This window comes from Halyomorpha halys, unplaced genomic scaffold (assembly GCF_000696795.3).
Source record: "Halyomorpha halys isolate HHAL.00 unplaced genomic scaffold, Hhal_1.1 Scaffold659.1, whole genome shotgun sequence".
NCBI lineage: Eukaryota > Metazoa > Arthropoda > Insecta > Hemiptera > Pentatomidae > Halyomorpha > Halyomorpha halys.
The window spans coordinates 702,142-721,650 of NW_027107174.1; positions in this window are offsets into that span (position 1 = coordinate 702,142).

Consider the following 19,509-nt stretch of genomic DNA (forward strand, 5'->3'; position numbering starts at 1 on the left):
ATATATTTGTTGCCCCTCTATAGTAAAACCTACAGAAGAGGCATATATTTTAGTAATTTGTGTATACACCATGTAAAAAGCATATTATATACATAAAATTTTAGTACAATATTATTTAGAGAGAGAGGGAGATAGATACAATATAAATACAATAAAAGAAGAATACAATATAAAATACAACTGAGAAGAAAAAGAAAATAACTTTTTTTTTATTATTATTATTTTATATATGTATATAATTCTGACTATAGAATTTTACCAACTTCATTAGTTCTGAAATTGTTAAAGCATTATCGATTGATAGAAATTAAAATATCGATTGTTCTTTCTGTAAGTCACATGTATTTATTTTTTTGAGAATGTTAATTATTTGACTGACCGTCTCGGCTAAATATAATGTTAGTATTTATCATTATACAATACCTAGTATAATACTGATATATTATAGACCGCATTTCATCTAATGAGATGAACCTATTTTATTTTAAGAACAATTCAATTAAATATTTAACTAATAACTAGTAAATACGAAAGTTTGTGTCAATATATTTATTGCTATTTATTTAAATCACTGAAGCAAACACAAATAAACAAACTCCAATTAAAATAAATCCAAGCTGATAATATGACAAAGTAAATTAGAGTAAAGAATGTCCGATAAATGTTCATAAACTGCGGAATATTCCTAGGGAAATGATGTTCGTAGCATTTCTGTTCAAATATCAGATTTCTTGCATAACACGTTGAACGACCTAGGGCCTATCCAGCATGGAGTAACCTTTAGATTACTACTGAAAGCTAGCATACCTTGAATTTTAATAAGAACTATTAACTTTGAAGACACTAAAACTAAAATCTCATAAGAGAGGTAATTTTTTTTTTTGTTACCAATTATCTCTGTTGACTCTGTCTTTCCTGGGAGATTTTTTTTTGCGGGTTTTGATCTTTAGAGGGGTTAAGCAAAGTTTGTGAGTACTACTCGAATTCAGAAGTAGCTGATGCGGCCAGGCAAAAAACATTAGCCGAAAAGTTATTTGTTACATCATAACCACTGGGAGGGGCTAATATCCAGTAGCTAGGAAGAATTAAATTTAAAATATACATTTTTTTTTTACTGCGAATTTTTTATTTATTTTTTTCAGCTTGTAATATAAGATAATAATTTTTAGTCAACTCTTTGAAAATGTTACTCTTCATTGCTTTTAATTGAGGTTTCAGCACTATATCTGAGTCTGTATATTTCCTTCTATATCAGCAAAAATAGTTACTTATAAATCTTTAATAATTAATTTGTATTTTTAAATGCTGAACGTCTGCAAGAGAGGAATTAGTAGAGTTTTTGTTGCTAATAATTAAATTGTCAATGTTCTCGTATTCAAATTACATACCTATTTTTCTTTTTTCAATATCTTGTGGGGTCTTAATCTTTATTTTAAAATAATGAGCTTCTAAATATTTCTTTTATTTTTTTATTTTCAATATGGATGACGTTTCTGAGTTATTTTTCATATTCTCTGAATCACTTGCTAGAAATTGATGTTGTTTTTTTTTCCACATATATTTATTATTATATTTTTTAACCTGTTTATTTGTATTTTAACTTATTTATTCATTTAATTATTTCTTTTCACTAACTCTTTGTTTTTTTAATCTGTTTAGTTGTTGTTGGTTTTTTAAAATGATCTACTGGTGTGACTATTAAAGCTTTTTTTTTTTTATGTTGCTGTAGGTTGTAGATCACTAGGAGATTAACTTGCCAAATCAATGGAACAGGATTGTCAAATGGAAAAAATTGTTTAATAGGGAAAAATAGTTATAATATATTGTATTTAGTGTATAAACGATTTTTGATTGTAAAAGGATAGGTTAGAAAAAAAAATTGTCCGATCATGGATTAATTGGTACGTTGTGTTCTATAACAACCCAATATATTCTGGAAGCATGGCTAAAGAAACTTCTTCTTTCTTTCACACTTTTTGGCTTATCATGCTAACTGTTCATAACATTTCGATTTTATGTCAATTTCTGTTGACCTTATAAAAAAAAAAATTGCATTTCATTCTTACCTACTCTTGATTGCCTAGGCCACTGTTCAAAAACCAGTCGACTAGTCTACTATTGTTATATAGAATAGTTGATACAATGTGATTAATAGTCTGGAATCTTCCAATGAAGGTTAGAAAAGTGTTAAATGCATTTTTTTCCCTTGAGGACAACTGGAGTAAGCATAAAATTGAAAGATAATTAGAAAAGATTACATAAAAAAGTAATAAGTGTGAAATAAATAATATAATAGTAAAGATAAGTAAAAAAAAAAGTTAATTTTTAGCGGCATGGTTCTTTGGAAGAATCTGAAAATGAATTAAAAATAAAAAAATATGAAATTGCTCGTTAATAAAAAATGAAAACTCAAGACCTCCAAAGAAATGGATTAAAAGAAAAATAATTAATTAAGTTTAATTCAAGATCAATGATAATTAAATTATTAGCAAAAAAATGGTAACCGAAAAGAACTGTGTTTCGGCAGTTCTTGTGTCTGACTTTGTTTTATTTTTAATTTTTTTAAAATTTATAAACAAATAATTTATTATATTATATAGCCGAAATGAATTAAAATTTGAAATTGATCTATATGAGTCAAAATAATACTAATTTTAATTAATTTTATGCTATATTAATTTATTCCTTAAAAACGTACAGCATTTAAAAATTCAATTTTTTATTTTATAGTAATAATACTTTTTATTTATTGATAGATATTACAATCTGTCACACAGTTGTGGGCAATAGGTAATTGTGATGAATGATCTCATACATACTAAAATAAAATAAAATAAATGAATAAAAAAAAAAACTCTTAAAATATATACAAACAGAAGAATAAACAAAATGAACATAATCAAACTATCTGTATGAAAAATAAATAAATAAAATAACATAATGATAAAATAATATAGTCTCTTCAAATTAGTTTTATGCTTCGAAATAATTTCTTTATATCTTCTTCTTAAATGGTGGAGGTCTCGGTCCCGTTTTTCCCATCCACGTGTTTTTCACTTATATTTATTACTTTACTTTTTGACTTGATATTTTTCTGTTACTTTTCTATTTCATGCCTATTCTTGTTGTCCTTGTAAAAAAAAATGATTACTTTTCACTCTTACCTAATTGTCAGGTTCTATCCTGCTAAACAACAACTTGTCAACTATTCCACTATTGTTATAAAAAATAATTGTTGGTTAATAGCCTAGAACCTGGTAATAAAGGTCAGAAGTGAGTGAAATGTGATCTTTTTTCGGAATAACAACTGGAATAGATATAAAACTGGAAGCTATTATGAAAAAGTGAAGTAATTTGTTGAAATAATTGTAGAATAAATAATGTAAAAATAAAGATTAGTGAAAAACATGTTAATTTTTAGTATGATCAGAGTATGGGAAAAAAACTCTCAAGTTTAAGAGTAAGAAATAATAAAGACAATTTTTGAAGTAAAAAATTGATCATTAAAAAACAAAAATTATCCAATAATGTAAATAAAATTAGTGTTGCATCTTACACTAAAAAGGTCCTGAGGATTTCTTTCTTTTACAATCTATGTTCGAAAAAGTATCATGACGAATAAAAATAGGTAGTTAAGAAATCATTAAATTATACTTTGACCCCATATATTTTGCGACCCCAAGTCATAAAAACTGTTTTACAGTATTTTACTCTAAGGCACTGATGCTCATTTTCAATGTACGTTACATTATTCGAAAGAAACTTTTTCCAGAATTAACAAATAACATTATGATTTGTGATATTAATTTTTAGAATCTCTCAACTCATATAATCTATACGGATCATTCCAGGTGCTCGTTTCATGGGTAATTAAGTTTTCATGTAATATAAACTAAAAAAAAGTAATAATAAATAAAATATTAGTGAAGATACTAGAAGGAAATTTTGGATTTGTCATCGCAGCGAAATAATTAAGTAAAGTCGTATGGGTGGACATCCCCGATATTGAATTTGTGTTTTATTGAAAGCTTGTTGGATTATAATATTGTAAGTATGAATAGAGTTGGAGAATAAGTGAATTTTAATGATTAACCAACCTTGAAGTTAATTAAACAATAACAAATACTTTAGCCCGTGCAATTAGCTGGCGGCCAATTAAGTTGGGGCGAGGAATACCACAATGCAAGCTTTTGCGAGGTCATTAATTAAAGTTTAATCAGTAATCTAATTATCTGATTAACCTGGCCATGGCCGTGGAAAATAATACTCACTCTCCTGCAGCTACAATAATGCAATAGGATTTAATGAACTGATCACAAAAGGAAAATCACTGGAAATTTAAACAAATAGATCCGGGTAACATGATTCTATATGATGTCGTTCTGAAAGTCCAACCAAAGCATTTAATAAAGGTCATAAATTTAATCATCTGTTACCTGAAATTCGAAGTAATTAGTTTAATTTTTTAGTCTTGTTTTTTAAAAATGAATAATTGGATTTATAGTGCAGTATATATGCTTTTCAAATATAAATATACTTATATATACATGAAAGGTAGTTGGAAGTAATTCCTACAGAAACGGAGTTTGAATTAATTTGTTCATTGCTGGTATCTTTTGCCACACTAGAAGTTAAGAAAAATCTTTTTTTTGATCAGCATATTTAAAAAAAAAACAATAAAATGTTGTGTGTGGTATCGTATATATAATCATGAAATAAATAGCTAGTATTAAAGCTTTTTTTATGATGATTTTGAAAAAATATAAAACAAAATATAGGCTGAAAAATCTTTAATAATGGGCAATTCCAGATTACTATAATCAAAATGCGTTTTTTAATTGTAATGCATGTGAGGAGTCAGTAAGAAGAGTTATAAAAATTGAAATTGCTGTGGCATTTTGTATGGAATACGAAGTACTATCGAATGGTGATATCGCACCCATTTATCTTATGTTGTATTTTAGGTAATATTTGTTTCATTAATTTTTAGTTAACATTTTAACTAGGAAAAATTTCTCCCTTTTTTTTTTTACAAAAAAATTGTTAATCTTTGTGGGAAATGGCGATTTATATCCAAATAATTTAAAAGGATGTAAACTTTTTTTTTTTTAAATTTCAAAATTTTAATGTTTCATTAAAACTAAAACATTAAACATTTCATTTTTGTAACTAAAATCATTATTCCCGTGAGCTATTCATTTGTATTATTAGGGATTAGTTCCAAACTAGAAAATAGATCCGAAACTGCTTCTGAAGATGTTAGTAAATACCTGCTGAATATGAATTCAGGGTTCTCTGAGGCGATGTGCAATAAAGAATAAAAGAAGTAATCAAATACTATACCTCGAGTTCTTGCATTTGATATCGATGCGAGATGATTACACACTTCATGTTTTTGTTTTTTTTAATTGAAAGATATGTTTTGAAGTTGGGCATTGCAGTTGTACATTACACACTTACAAGAGCTAATTAGTGTTATAAACAAAACCTAATTTTTTTTATGAATAAATTGTAATTACAGACTATGTAAATAGATTAGAAGAGTTAATTATTTATAATATATTTAATAAGAAGCAAAATTATGCTTAGTTAGTTTTTAGTCCATGTCCAAAACCTTTACACTTGACCATATGTTGTTGGCCGCAACACCAATAATAATTGTCATTTAAATCAATCTGGATTACAAAAGACTAATCTACATGACTATTTTAAGGCCTATCTGGACATACGAGGTTGAGCTTTGGGGCTCCACTAAACCATAAAATTCTTCCCGAATCCAATCCTTACAATCCAAAACCTTCGTAAAATCCTTAACGCTCCTTATTTTGTCACAAATCAAGTCATCCATCAGGACCTCAATATCCCATATACTGCCGATTTGGCTAGAACCAGATACCATTCCTTCCATGATAAACTTCCCAACCCCCCAAATCCACTTGTTTCTAATCTGGCTTCTCCATCATTACCTAATAATCCTCATACGCGTCTGAAAAGAAGATGGCCTCGAGATCTTCTCTAGAAATGTTATTGGAGTTATATCAATGGGTAATTATCCACATGTTGTATTATGTTACTATGTCACCTACATCAAATTTACTTGTATATATTTTTATACAGTTATAAATAACAATAAATAAATTGTAAAAAAAAAAAAAAAAAAATCAATCTGGTAGGTTAATGTCTTTCTTTTAAAGATCCCCTTTCTTTTGCATATGTGAGTGAAGATTTATTAACGCCTTGTAATAGTTATATAACGTGAAGAACATAAATTTTTTTTACCATTTTGCTATGTTTAACGTTTCTTGTTGTCATAATTTCTTATCATTGTCCTAAAAATCTTCGTTCATACCATGAACCATCAGTTACGATATTGGAAAACATCGAGAGAATCAGAGATATCGTAAACGACAATTTTATTTTACGAACTACAGATTTAGTAGTTTTACTCATTAGCATTTTCTGATTTTGACAAAACGGGATTCCGTAGATGAAGATTCAGGAGGATTCTTGAGTAGGTTATTACAAGGTTGTAAAACAGTTGATCTTAATCTGACTTGATGTTCACGTTTTTTAATATGATTTTAGTGCAAAAAAGTTGTTTGTGAAAAATATAGATCTAATGCTGTCGTCGACCCTATTTAGTTTTGATTTAGCGTTATTAAGTGAATGAACCCTACTTTTTAAAAAAAAAATATTATGAGTATTAAGTTGTTTTTATAGAGCCGTGAGAAACGAATTTTATGGTGGAAATATAAATAATAATTAATCTATGATAAAAAATATAGTAGGTTAATTAAAACCAATCTTAAGCCCCTCAGGTTTTTATTTTTTTTTTTACATATAAATAAAAAACAAGTTGATTCTGCCGTTAGACGTGTGTATAACGTATTTTACTTAACAATTAGCATACATAGTTTAAATTAGACGACTAAATGCGATAGAATATCGTGCAGTAACTTTTAATTAAACTGGAACAATTTATAAAACAAGGATATAACGATAGATCAAAAATGTACTATTTTTATGACTAAAACTAGTGAAAATAATAATTAATAATTATAATGAATAATTTGTATTAAATTATAATTATTCCAATCTAATAAACATTGCATTCATAGCACTTTTACTAGTGTCATGGTTTTATTTATAATTGTTGTTGTTGTTGATTTTTGCTTAAAGGCGTAAAACCCTCTGGTCATCAACGCCTATGGGATGATAAAAGTAAAAAAAAAAAAAATAAAAAAATAAAAAATAGAATAAAATAAAATAATTAAATAAATAAATAATACAAAAATAAAAAAAATATATAGAAATAATTAAAAAAAAAAATAAAAAATAAATAAATAAAAACACATAAAAATCGAAGAGGAGTTATAATTTATAAAGAAGGCGATGTGCTTTTAAAAATTCAAACACTCGTGCAATTTTAGCTTCCTCATCTGCGAGAGTTTCGGATAAATTTGGGGTCAGTCCTATCCTGTTTATTGTTGGCAAATAGTGAGTACACTCTTCGAAAATATGTCTAATCGTAAGAATGGACTGACAATATTTGCACGTTGGAGGTGGCAGTTTTGTGATCAGGTGAGAGTGCGTGAGGAGAGTATGACCTATTCTCAAGCGGGCCAGAGCAACCTCCTCCCTGCGGCTGTTGCGGTAGGATGTCGACCATGGTTTTACTGATCGTTTTATTTCTTTTAATTTACTGGGAGAGCTTTCATCCCACTTGGCCTGCCATTTTTCTAATATTTGTAGTTTAAGCGGTGTACTGAGTTCTGATGGGGTAAGAACGGCAGTCCCTCGGCCAGGGAGCGCGAGTGCCTCTCTGGCAGCTTTGTCTGCAAGCTCGTTACCAACAATGCCAATGTGGCTTGGAGCCCATATGAAAATAATGGATTTACCTTGCTGTGATAATTTTAGAAGGAAAGATTGAATTTATAATTGTTATGGTTTTATTTATAAATAATTATTCCTCAGCTCTGATTACCTTTATTTTTTTTAAGGTATAATTATAAACATAATATATTTTGTATTTATCATTATTATTATAACAATCAAGGACATGAATCGATGAAGGTTTTATGCGACATTTTATAGGAAGAGAGATTTTTGCTTTAAAAAATAGGTATTCTAAATATTCCTTCATACATGCTTCTAGGCATAGGGAAGCAGGAGGGAGCCGCGGGTCCCTGCTAGATTTTTGGGGCTCACGGAAAAAAATAATAAAGAAAACAGTGAACTTATTTGATAGATGATTTCATTCTGGTAACATGCTATAATTAGTAAGGTAACATTGTTGATTTGAAATCTTCACGTCGATTCTTCAGAAGAAATGGTAATATTCAATGAACGCAATTATTCATCATATACTTATCCCCAAAAAAATGGGGAACAAATGAATAAGAACTTTTTTTAGATTACATTATTCCTATTTGTGATTACATTATATATATCTCTGTGTGTGCGTGTGTAATGGGTTGAGCACTGTTGGAGAATCCTGCCTATGCCCATGCAAAAAACTATATTTAAGCTAAAAAAAGGTTTCTGAACCTAAATTCTATTGTAGTTTACAGAAATTAAAAAATGTACTTTCCAGAATAGAATAGTAATAAACAAACAAATTCAAATTTTCTCACGTCCATATGTTTACAATATAAAACCTCCGTCCGTTCCCATTATTAATTATAAATCATCCAAGCCCACTAGTTTCTAACCTTGCATCCACTTCCATTCCTGACAATCCTTCTTGGCTTCTAAAAAGAAGATAATCATGAGACCTGTTAATGTAAAAACTTCATTAGAGTGCTACTAATGGGTAATTTCTCTACACGCCTGTATAACTCCTTAATAACATGCATTAAATTTACTGAATATATAGTTATTACAGTTGTAAATTCTAATAAAGATAAAAAAAAAAGTTATAAAAATTGTAAACTGAATATTTTTTTTATTTATCAATATTTTTAGTGATAAACTGAATATAAATTTGAACAAAATGTCACCGATATAAGTGGCTGAAGAAACATTGAGTTACGCATTGCTGATTAAACCTCAATTCGGATTGATAAGCTTTAACATTACGGCATTATTTCTTAGATTACTTTATTTTTGTTTTGTAACAGTATATAATTAAATGTATTAGTTAACCTTTAATGCAATTCATGAGAACTGTTATTGTGTAAACATTACCGTTCTCAGACAAATAAGGCACAGTAGGTTGTCTAACAACTTCACGCAAGGTTTCCATATCACATGGTATGAAGCATGTCGTAATTGTAACTGCATTCCGATTTCGTGTCATGAATTTTCAATAAATTACACTTGTTTAGAAAGGTAACAATTCCCACTGAAAAATATCCATGACCTGACCCAGATTTTTTTTTTTACATTATACTCGTACAATTCCAAAAACAGAAATATCTCAGTTTATCTGATATTTGATATTTTCAAATTAAATGTAATTTTTATGAAAAGTAGGTAAACGATCACAGAGGAACGACACAATTACTACCACCATTCTTATTATATTTTCCGATACATCCTCGTGAAACCTAAATGTAGATTGTCAGTACTCTGTACTGACTTTGAATTCAGCTATAAAAACCATTTGTAGTAAGATCGTATGTTTTTCTTGACAGTTGAAATTTATATGCCATTGTGTTGGGTTATCTTACTCATGTCCTAAAGTGTTTGTGCCATTTGATCTCTCTTATACTTCATGCTAGTAGTTAAAGTAAATAATTCGTTTTATCTTATAGCTTGCCATTTTATCTCTCGTATGCTTCATGCTAGTAGTTAAAGTAAATAATTCGTTTTATCTTATTGCTAGTTTCAGTTATTTAATGAATTAAATTACAAAACCGGAACAGGTTGGGTAATAAAAAGAAAATTATTATGAAAAATAATCCCATAATGTTTAAAGCAATACTAATTAAGGATTCGCCTGCAATGTAAGAATTCACTCTTTGGTCGAAGTATATAGAAGAATGTGGAGTTTCATTCTGCATTCATTGATACCAACAACTAATTGCAAAAAAAGTGACTTACCCGGTTTTTTTTTTTTCTCCGACCATTCATATACTTTTTCTGTCTCTACAACTGGCTTAGTAGTGTCGAAACGTAAAATGTTTTTCAACAGATATAAAGTATGACGGAAATGATTTTTTTTTTTAATAAATACTTGTTTATTAGAGGGGACAGCTTGAATTTAGATGGTGAAAATAAAAACCTTTTAATTAGTATTTTAACCTCATTAGAAGTTTAACTCTTATTAAAATTCTTCTCTGAGCAGTATTTCAACACCGTAAGAGTAGAAAAAAAAATTAATTGAAATTTCTTACGCAACTATATAATTTACCTACAGTTTTGAAAAATGTAAGATAACTTATTTTTTCACCAGGAGAATATATTAAAACCTAAGATTAAACAATTTGTCTATTAAATTTAAAACAATACGGAATTGATTTTTAAATACTTGTATTTTTTGTATCAATTTTCTTTTTTTTTGAACATTTGACTTATAGACCTATGCTATGAAGTATTGTTTTTTTTTTAATGTTTAGCAAAAACTATGAGAAGTAGTATTTTAGTCCTTTTTAATGTTGTTAAATAATTCTACTTTTTTGGATTCTATAATGTTCTTTAATAATTTTACCCTTTGTAAATATTTTCACAGGATTATATTTGTTTATATCTTTTGTACTTCTATTAAGTGAAAAAATAATATTAAAAATTTAGAATGAGAAGATAGTTGACTGTGGATAATATATGTGAGAAGAAGATGGTTTGAGGGAGCGGTCAGGGAAGAACAAAAATAAGTAAACACTAACGTGTTTAACGTGGCCAGCGTTTCGGCCAGAATTTCTAGCCTTCATCAGAGCTAAGAGCAAAAAAAAAAAAAGATAATAACTGATGAATAAAAGAGCCTGATGAAGGCTAGATATTCTGGCCGAAATGTAGGCACTAATAAATAAATTATTATTATTATTAAATAAATATGTTATTACTTATTTGTGTTCTTCACTGACCGCACCCTCAATTATTTTCTCATAAAAGTTTTTTATTTATTATTTTTTTTTTTAGGATTTTAGTCATTTGGAGGAAACTACAGTAATTTTACTGGTGTAATACAAAAATATTGCTAGAATTAATCATATTGATCATTTTGATCAAAATAAAAAAAAAATCTATTTCAATGAAATATTTAAATTTAGTGCTTCAATTTTATTTAGCCTCTTTAAAAATTAAAATTAATTTAAATTACTGGACAAATAAAAAAAACTTAATTAACCATTACGACATAAATACAGGATAACTTATGCGGTGTTAACAACGTAATTTGGACTCAATCCCAGATTGATACTCTAGAAGATTTGAACTTTTGGTTCATAAATTTAATTAGTTTCAGGACCAATAGACTTCAAGATCATTTTGACGTCTTTTCTTTGAAACTTGAAGAGGCTCGAAATTAAATTTGGGACGGTCCACTAATAAACAACCGTACTTATCTTGATCGAATGCAAAAATATAATAGCCTACTTTTAGTTACGAACTAACGGATTGCAGCTGTGTTTCTGCTCCTCGTAAAAATTGGTATGTACTTGTCAAAGTTTTAAAAGGTCGGATGGAAATAAAAATAATGAAATATGATCCGGCCTGTCAGATAAACTTTAAAGGAAACCTTATCCTACAACTGACATAAGAAGAACTGTAAAAATTCTTATAGTACTATAAACGGTAGAACCAGCTATCGCCTTCATATAGCTAACGCTCCTGATAACGTCGGCAACGGCCTTTATAATTTTAATATCCATTTTAGCACACATTCTGAGACTAAGGTTGAAGTCGCTTAAGTAATTAAAATCGAGAGTTAGGCAGAAATCATTAAATAAGTAATTTAATTACATCTACAATCACATGTTTCAGTTGCACTATAAGTATACTAAGATAAAAATAACTTGTGATTACTAACATTTACACTGAAGCAGTTATAAGACACAATGATTGTAATAGTAATTGAGATCTCAATTCTTTTTTGATACTAAGTAATTGAAATTATTATTACAAAAATACTATTACTTCTTGATTCTTGGTATTATTAATTACAATTACATGTAACTCAACTCATATGTAAACATGTTTCTTATAAGCTGATTTCGGAAATAATACTACATTTTTCTTATGAAAAGTCCATGTAGGGATTTCATGTTAACTTTTCGGATTCCTAACATATTAGAGTATATTAATATTTATTCAGATGTGAATAAAATGAAAATGCTATGTATTTTTAAATGGTGCGTTGGAGTAATAGATGGATTTCTATCTATATGGATTTCTTAACTATATGGATTTCTGATGACTGAAATTGGTCGATATTTTGTTTGCGTATCGATTCATTTTAACTTTTTGTATTTCTACCTCAAACATATTCACTTGGCCAGTGCATTTTAGGGCGACAGGACATTTGAAAAAACGAAGACCTAGACGTGCATCTAATGTAAACTACTGCACGAAGGCTAGATGCAAAACTATGTATGAACTAGTTTGCAAGTCAGTTGGTATATATTATCAGATTATGCACTAGACAAGATGCAGTCTAGCCAGTCTCCACCTGACGGATTTGAGTACATCAATATCATAGATCAAGGCTGCACTTAGAGGCATGCAATTGAATAGTAAAGTGTTTTCCATAGATAAAATATTCATCCGGCTTCAAAACGAATTGTACATTAGTGCTTTTGGAGGTATATAATATCAACCAATAGCGTGACTAAAACTTAATTTTTTTTTTGAGTCACATGTATCGCAGAGTTATTTATTCATATTTTATTGGGTATAATAAACATCGAATTTATATGTATCAAATATGCGTATACAAACACATAGAATAAGCACCATATTACATGTGGATAGGATTTTTTCACGAAACTATATATTAATTAAAAAAAAAATAATAATACAGCGTTTATTATATGATATTTAATATCAACAAAAGTTTTAACTGAAACATTTTTACTTTGAAACACTATAATCTGCTTACTCATATATATTATTTAAAATTAAAAGTAATAATTTTTTTAATCAACCATCTTTAAAATTTTGAACAATTTTAGATGATGCATGGCTGGAATAAATCATTATCGCTTCTGAAAGATAAAACTTTCAGTTAATTTTTTTTATTTATTAGATTAAATCACATTTTAGCCGTTTCCTCACTTATTGGCCTTCAATTTGAGCTAAAATCATTTAATAGGGACACATAAATAATGAAATGCCTTTTAATAGTCACTGGAATGTTGTTCGCTATTATCTAATTAGAGAAAAGTATTTATCCATGTAGGTCAAAATATCACTTAGTAAGATTTTGTTCAGATTTAGTAGCATACTAGAAAATGCTAATCAAGCCCTTAATATTTTTACAATTAGCCAGGAAAAATCTGTACCACCAATGTTTTTTGTATAAAATAAATTGTATTAATTATATTGTATAAGTACTTTAAGTTGTACTAAATACAACGATTTATTGTGTTATAAATGACTAATTTCTTGTTTACGTCACCGTTCAAATTCCCTGTGAGTATTTTAACTGCAATTCTAAAAATACAATTTTTATATCTATAATTTAAACCTTTGCACTCGGCACCATTTCGGACATTACCTAGGAGCAACTAGATGTCACTGTTTCGCGAAAACATTATGTGATAAATTTTTTTTGTTGGTTTAATAGTTTGTTTCTTTTGTTGTCTATGAATTCAATTGTAAAAGTAAAATAATCTATGGGTTCTTTTATTTTACTTGGTATTTGGGGTCCGTGTTTGGTGGAGTAAGTCAAACTCGATTATTGGCGGAGAATCAATATATTCAGTAATGTCTTCCGACTCTTCATTTAAGGAAATACTTTATTTTACAGTACTTGTAACGCTATGACTATCTAGAAAAGTTCTTCGTTTTCTTGTTGCATGGATAAAATCATCATCACTATCATTACTATCATCTTCTGCTTGAGTAGTTATTTTGTTAAAACTCTCTGTATAAACGTCTATCTGAAACTCATCTGCACAAATGCTTACATTAATCACTGGTGTTTGATCATTCTTTAAAAAAAAACATTAAAAATATTGATTATAAAATGAAAGAAAGAATAAACAAATGGTTTGAAAATTATTAATTAATTAATTACGAAATCAGAACACTGTTTTATTACTTCTGAGAGATCTTTACTAATCGACGCTTCAATACGATGCGAGCTCATGTAAATTTCTTCTCTCAGAGTTCGGATTTCTTTATTATCTTATCACGTTTCTCTATATTATTGAACCATACTCCTGTCTCTTTGTTCCACTAATTCTACTAATTTATCATCGGATTATAATCCGTCATGAATACACTTCGCAGGTTTCTTTTTCAACGTAAAACCAGTTGATTTATTTATCATGTGTCTTGATATTTTTATGGTATTTTGATCTGTTTCTTTTGTTACTATTTTAATATAAAACTACAGAAAAAATGATTTTTTTTAAGTGTAGAGAAATAAGTTCATTCTCCGTAATCGTTAATAAACTTTCATGTCCACTCAGAGGAGACAACCGAATGATTTGCTAGACTTAAATTGTTCTCTAAGAGGGGGAACCCGAGTGCAAAGGGTACAGAATATGTAAATTTTACGATATTTAAAATATTTTGGTTATGGGATAAAAGCAATAAAATAAACATATAAAAAATGAAAGGTAATTCTAATGGGTCGAGTTAGCAAAAGTAAATTAGAGGACCCGAGCGGTCTCAAACAAGGGGTAATTCTTATTACCCAGCAGTCCCTAAGCAAAGAACAAGTCTTATCGCATTATTCGGACTGCCCGCCGGGACCGCTGTAGCTCTCTGTGGAAGTTGGGTGCTACGGCACCGCCCTGCCGCTCAACAAATTGCTTTCAGAGTAATGGGGCATGATTCATTTAATGCATGCTTTGTTTTCGCATATACCGAGCCAAGTAAAGAGCTACTTCTCCCCATTAATTCTTTGGTAGAAATATGGATTTTTTATTCATTTTTGATCTTCTTGATTCAATAATTTTTTTCAAATATTTTCAATCTTTAGTAGGGGTGTTCATGATCTTTGGTTTAACATGTTAAAGCGTGTTAAATGGAAAAACTCATGTTAAATCGAAAAAAAATTGCCTTATTTTACCGTGGTAAAACAAAATAACATTTAACATGGCTGAGAGTCTGTTACTTGGTCTGTTAAATGGAGAATGACGTCACACAATAGACCAGTTGAGATCGCCCCCATTTTTGTTGTTGTGACAGCTCAGTTCTTTCGTGTGTTTGTGGTATTAATATCCCTATTATTAAACCAGAATGGATAATTTTAATGATACATAAGAGAAAAAAACAGTAAGAAAAACAATGTAATTTCATTCTACTATCTGAAAATTTGTAAACGCTCGCCAGATAAAAATCTCACTATTTGAACCATGTAACTATTCTTAGGGGACATATGTCCCAGAATAAAGTTATTTTTTCATTTCATTTCATAAGCTAAACTTTCACACAAATTCCACTTTTCACTCACTCTAGGCATGTTGTAATTAATTACTTAAATCAAAACTGAAGTAAACAATAACATGAGGGTCTGGAAGGAAGGTTATAAACAATAAGGCTTATATGCTGAGAAAATCCACTAGGGGCTCTTATGCATTTAACGTTTAACATGACTTCAAATAGGGCTGCTCACAATCTTATAGTTATAACATTTAACATTTAACACATCATGAATACCCCTAGTATTAAGAACCGTCTCAGAAAGGAATTTTTTAGTTTTTAACATAAAGTAATATTTTCGAATTTGCAAATATTTGTATTGTAAGTCTTGCTCAAAAACAAATGTACGAACCTGAAATTAAATAAAATAAATAAATAAATTGAATTAAATATTTAAAACATGTATATTCCAGGGATGTTGCAGTAACTTCTACAATTAAATTAGCGGCTATTTTGATTAAATTCAGTATATCACCGTACCATTAAGTAATATCTAATATCAGCTAGGTCTTACTCTCATTAAATTTCCTTTTTAATTAAAAAAATACCCTAATGTGCGTATAACTTTGTTTATTAGAAGTGATAACCCAGTTTGCATTCTTGGTAGCTATAAAAAATAAATAATTATAACACATAAAATAGAAAGATTTGGAATTAACTAAATGAGAAAAATGGCAAAATAAAGACAGCAGTTTAGACTGAGAAATCGGAGGGAGCCGAACGAGTCCGATTTCATGTCATGTGTACACGGTTTCAATATATTTTGTTAGACTGAGGAACAAAGTTCTTATTGTTTTTTTCACCTGGAGAAACCTTAAAATATGATTTATTATTGCAAAATAAATGTTTTTGCCTTTTAAGGTGGTAGGTGAAAATTGTGTGTTGGGTGCATTTTTTTGTTTTTAATAAGTTTTAAAAGTTAAGAAAAATAAATACACCATCTTGTTTTAGCCTGTAATTATTAACTTCCTCATCTTTCAATTGCTTTGTTTTCTGTTTATTAACAATTCAACTTGTTGAAGAGATATGAAAGGGACGCTAGGAGAGCATTGCTGATATGATTGCCGAGTTGGAGTACGAATGACGGAGACGGTTGCGGTAAGAGAACACTTGTAAAGATTTATTTTTATCCAGGAGCTCTCCTTATCCCATTATGAAGAAATGCTTGGCCTCGCTCCAACCCTTGCCAAGACACAGGCTAATGAACAGGCCGCACGTGGGCCGCTCTTGTTTGTCAATCCTACTCTCCTATCGTTCTGCCTTTTATATACACTTATCTCATTAGGCGATTCGAGAGATGAATAAAATTGAAGATTTAAAATTTCAATTTTATATTAAATCTATATTTATTAATTAGAATCTTTTACTTGATTATGTTCAATAATGAGCCTTTTTAATTGACTGAGAAAAATTGCTGATTTGTATTTCGAAATATATAGAATTCAAAAATCGAATATAAAAAAAAAACAAATCCCTCTTTCAGGCAATAATTCTATAAAACCATATATTTTTTCTTTATCTGAATAAATAGTCAAGATATTCATTCACACGGCCTCTTATGAAGACAGAGGTTCTTTTAATTGGCTGATATTTGGAAATAAAACGAAAAATGGTAATGTTGAATTACGAAGATCATTCTGAGATGACCTGTGACTTTTGTGCCAGATAACATAATATTCATTAAAAGAAGTTATGATATATTGCAAAGATTAAGACAAACTTTGATTTACCAATATTTGAGAAACAACGGATAATCAGGAAAATGTTTCGATCAGGGTGGATTTGAATTTCTCTACTGTGGAAAAAATGGTCCATTTTATTTATTCTTATCAAAATTAGGTGAAATAGTGTTTAATCGATTAAAACATATTTGTTATTCGGATAAAAAAAATCGTTAAATAATGTTATTGTACTTTCTTAATGATAAAAAAAAATACATAAATCTAAAACGAATAGTATAAATTTACTGAAGATTTAACGGTCCAACCTTAAAATTTTATTATAGAGTAAACATATAAATACATAACAACATATAAACCATAATAAAAATGAAAATTGTATAATTACATTTCTTACAATCAACGGCTTTTATACAATACTAGTGAACCGATATTGCATTATAACCAGAGTAGGATTTTGCTTACTTTTTTTAATCCGAGGTAAAAAAATAGACATAATTGGACAAATGGACAACATTATTAGTCTTTGTGTACTTCTGTAGATGAAAGGCGATGAGGCTATGAGCGCTGTTGATGGTGGATATAAAACCCATTACACAAATAATACGCAAATAAGTTGAAATAACTTATTTAATAGTGCCAACGTTTCGGCCAGAATTTTCAGCCTTCATCAGGGCTGCTAGTAGCAGAAACAGCCAAGTTACTTAAACTTATTTGTGTTATTGATAAGTATGCTGTGTGAGATAGCAACCTGGTGTATTTAGGCAGTATAAATAAATAAAGTATTTCTCTCTCTCTCTCTTGACCGCACCCCCAACCATCTTCTTCTCGTATAATTTATCCACGGTCAGCTATCTTTCATCATCATTACACTTTACTTTTCTTATTATTTCGATGTTTACGTAGTTGGTTGGTTGATTATGTTGGTTACGTCATATTTCTCTTGAGTTTTGAACAATCAAAGTATTAAAAACTGGGAATCATGTTGTTGGTAAGAAAATTCAATCAAGTATTTCTAAATTTAGACCCCATGGTTGCTAAATCTTAAGTAAAGAAGACGGTAGGCATCGAAGAAGTTGATTGTGAACTTAAATAAAGCCAGTTCACAAGAACTGCTTGTGGTCTCCGCGCCAACATGCTGGGTGCATTTAAATTTGTCCTCTGAGGACATAATGCATAATTTCGTCCGTCTCACTCTAAACCAATAATTATTATTAATAAATACCAGCCGAAAAAATAACAAAAACTAAATCTAAAGATTGTATATAATATTTTCATTTCTATTATAGTTTATATTGGAATATTATGGTTAGGTAGTGAACATTATTTTGTCCATTTTATAGGGGTAAAAAAATGTATATTGATTTTGTCTAGTGAATAGACGAAATCGGATAAAACAATACATTTTGTTTGTAGTTGACAAAATCAAATCCACCCTGATCAAAACATACACATGACTTTTCTCATGTATGCATCCTTTATATGAAAATGAACTTGCAATCGAAGTTACAAATACATTTTATATTATTTATAAAAAAAAAAAAAAAAAAAAAAAAAAAAAAACTATCTCCACATTATTATTATTAAAATCATATGATATGAAATAAAATCATTAAAAAAAAAAAATGATTTTGTTTTAAAAATTCACTTAATTTATTGATTTTATTGCATTATTTGTTTGATTTAGTGTTAGTGCTATTCAGAATATTACGCTGTGAGTCAGGGAAAAAAATATTATAACGTGATGATCGATATATTCCTCAAATTACAATTTATATTTATGTTCTTTTTTACTTAAACAATTGTTGCATTTTCTTTATTTACAGTATATTTTTAAATTGCTAAGGAAAGTTTGGACGCCTTATTTTTTTAAATCAGAAAAAGGTCATGGCGGGAAATTCACCAGTATCAAGGCTGAGAAAAGCGGGGCGGTATTGCTGGCCAAGTATTCTTCAGCCCCGCATTGTGTTTTCCAGTTTTCAGTGCTCGCAAACTTTTTCATTTAGTAACCATTTTCTAATGATTTATATTTCAAAAGTTTTAAATACAACAATATGATTTATTATATAATTTGTTTATTATATTACTTAAGAAAAAAATAAAAATCAGAATCATTTTATTTTTTTATTTTCTCACATATCTGATATATGAATAATACATTTTTCATGTTTGCCATTTTTTAAAATTTTAATTTTTGTCCCAATTTAGTGCCTCTTCGTAAATTTTATTTATTTTAAAACTTAATGTGTGAATTATATACTGAATGAATATTTGGATTACACAAGGTGTAACGAATAAA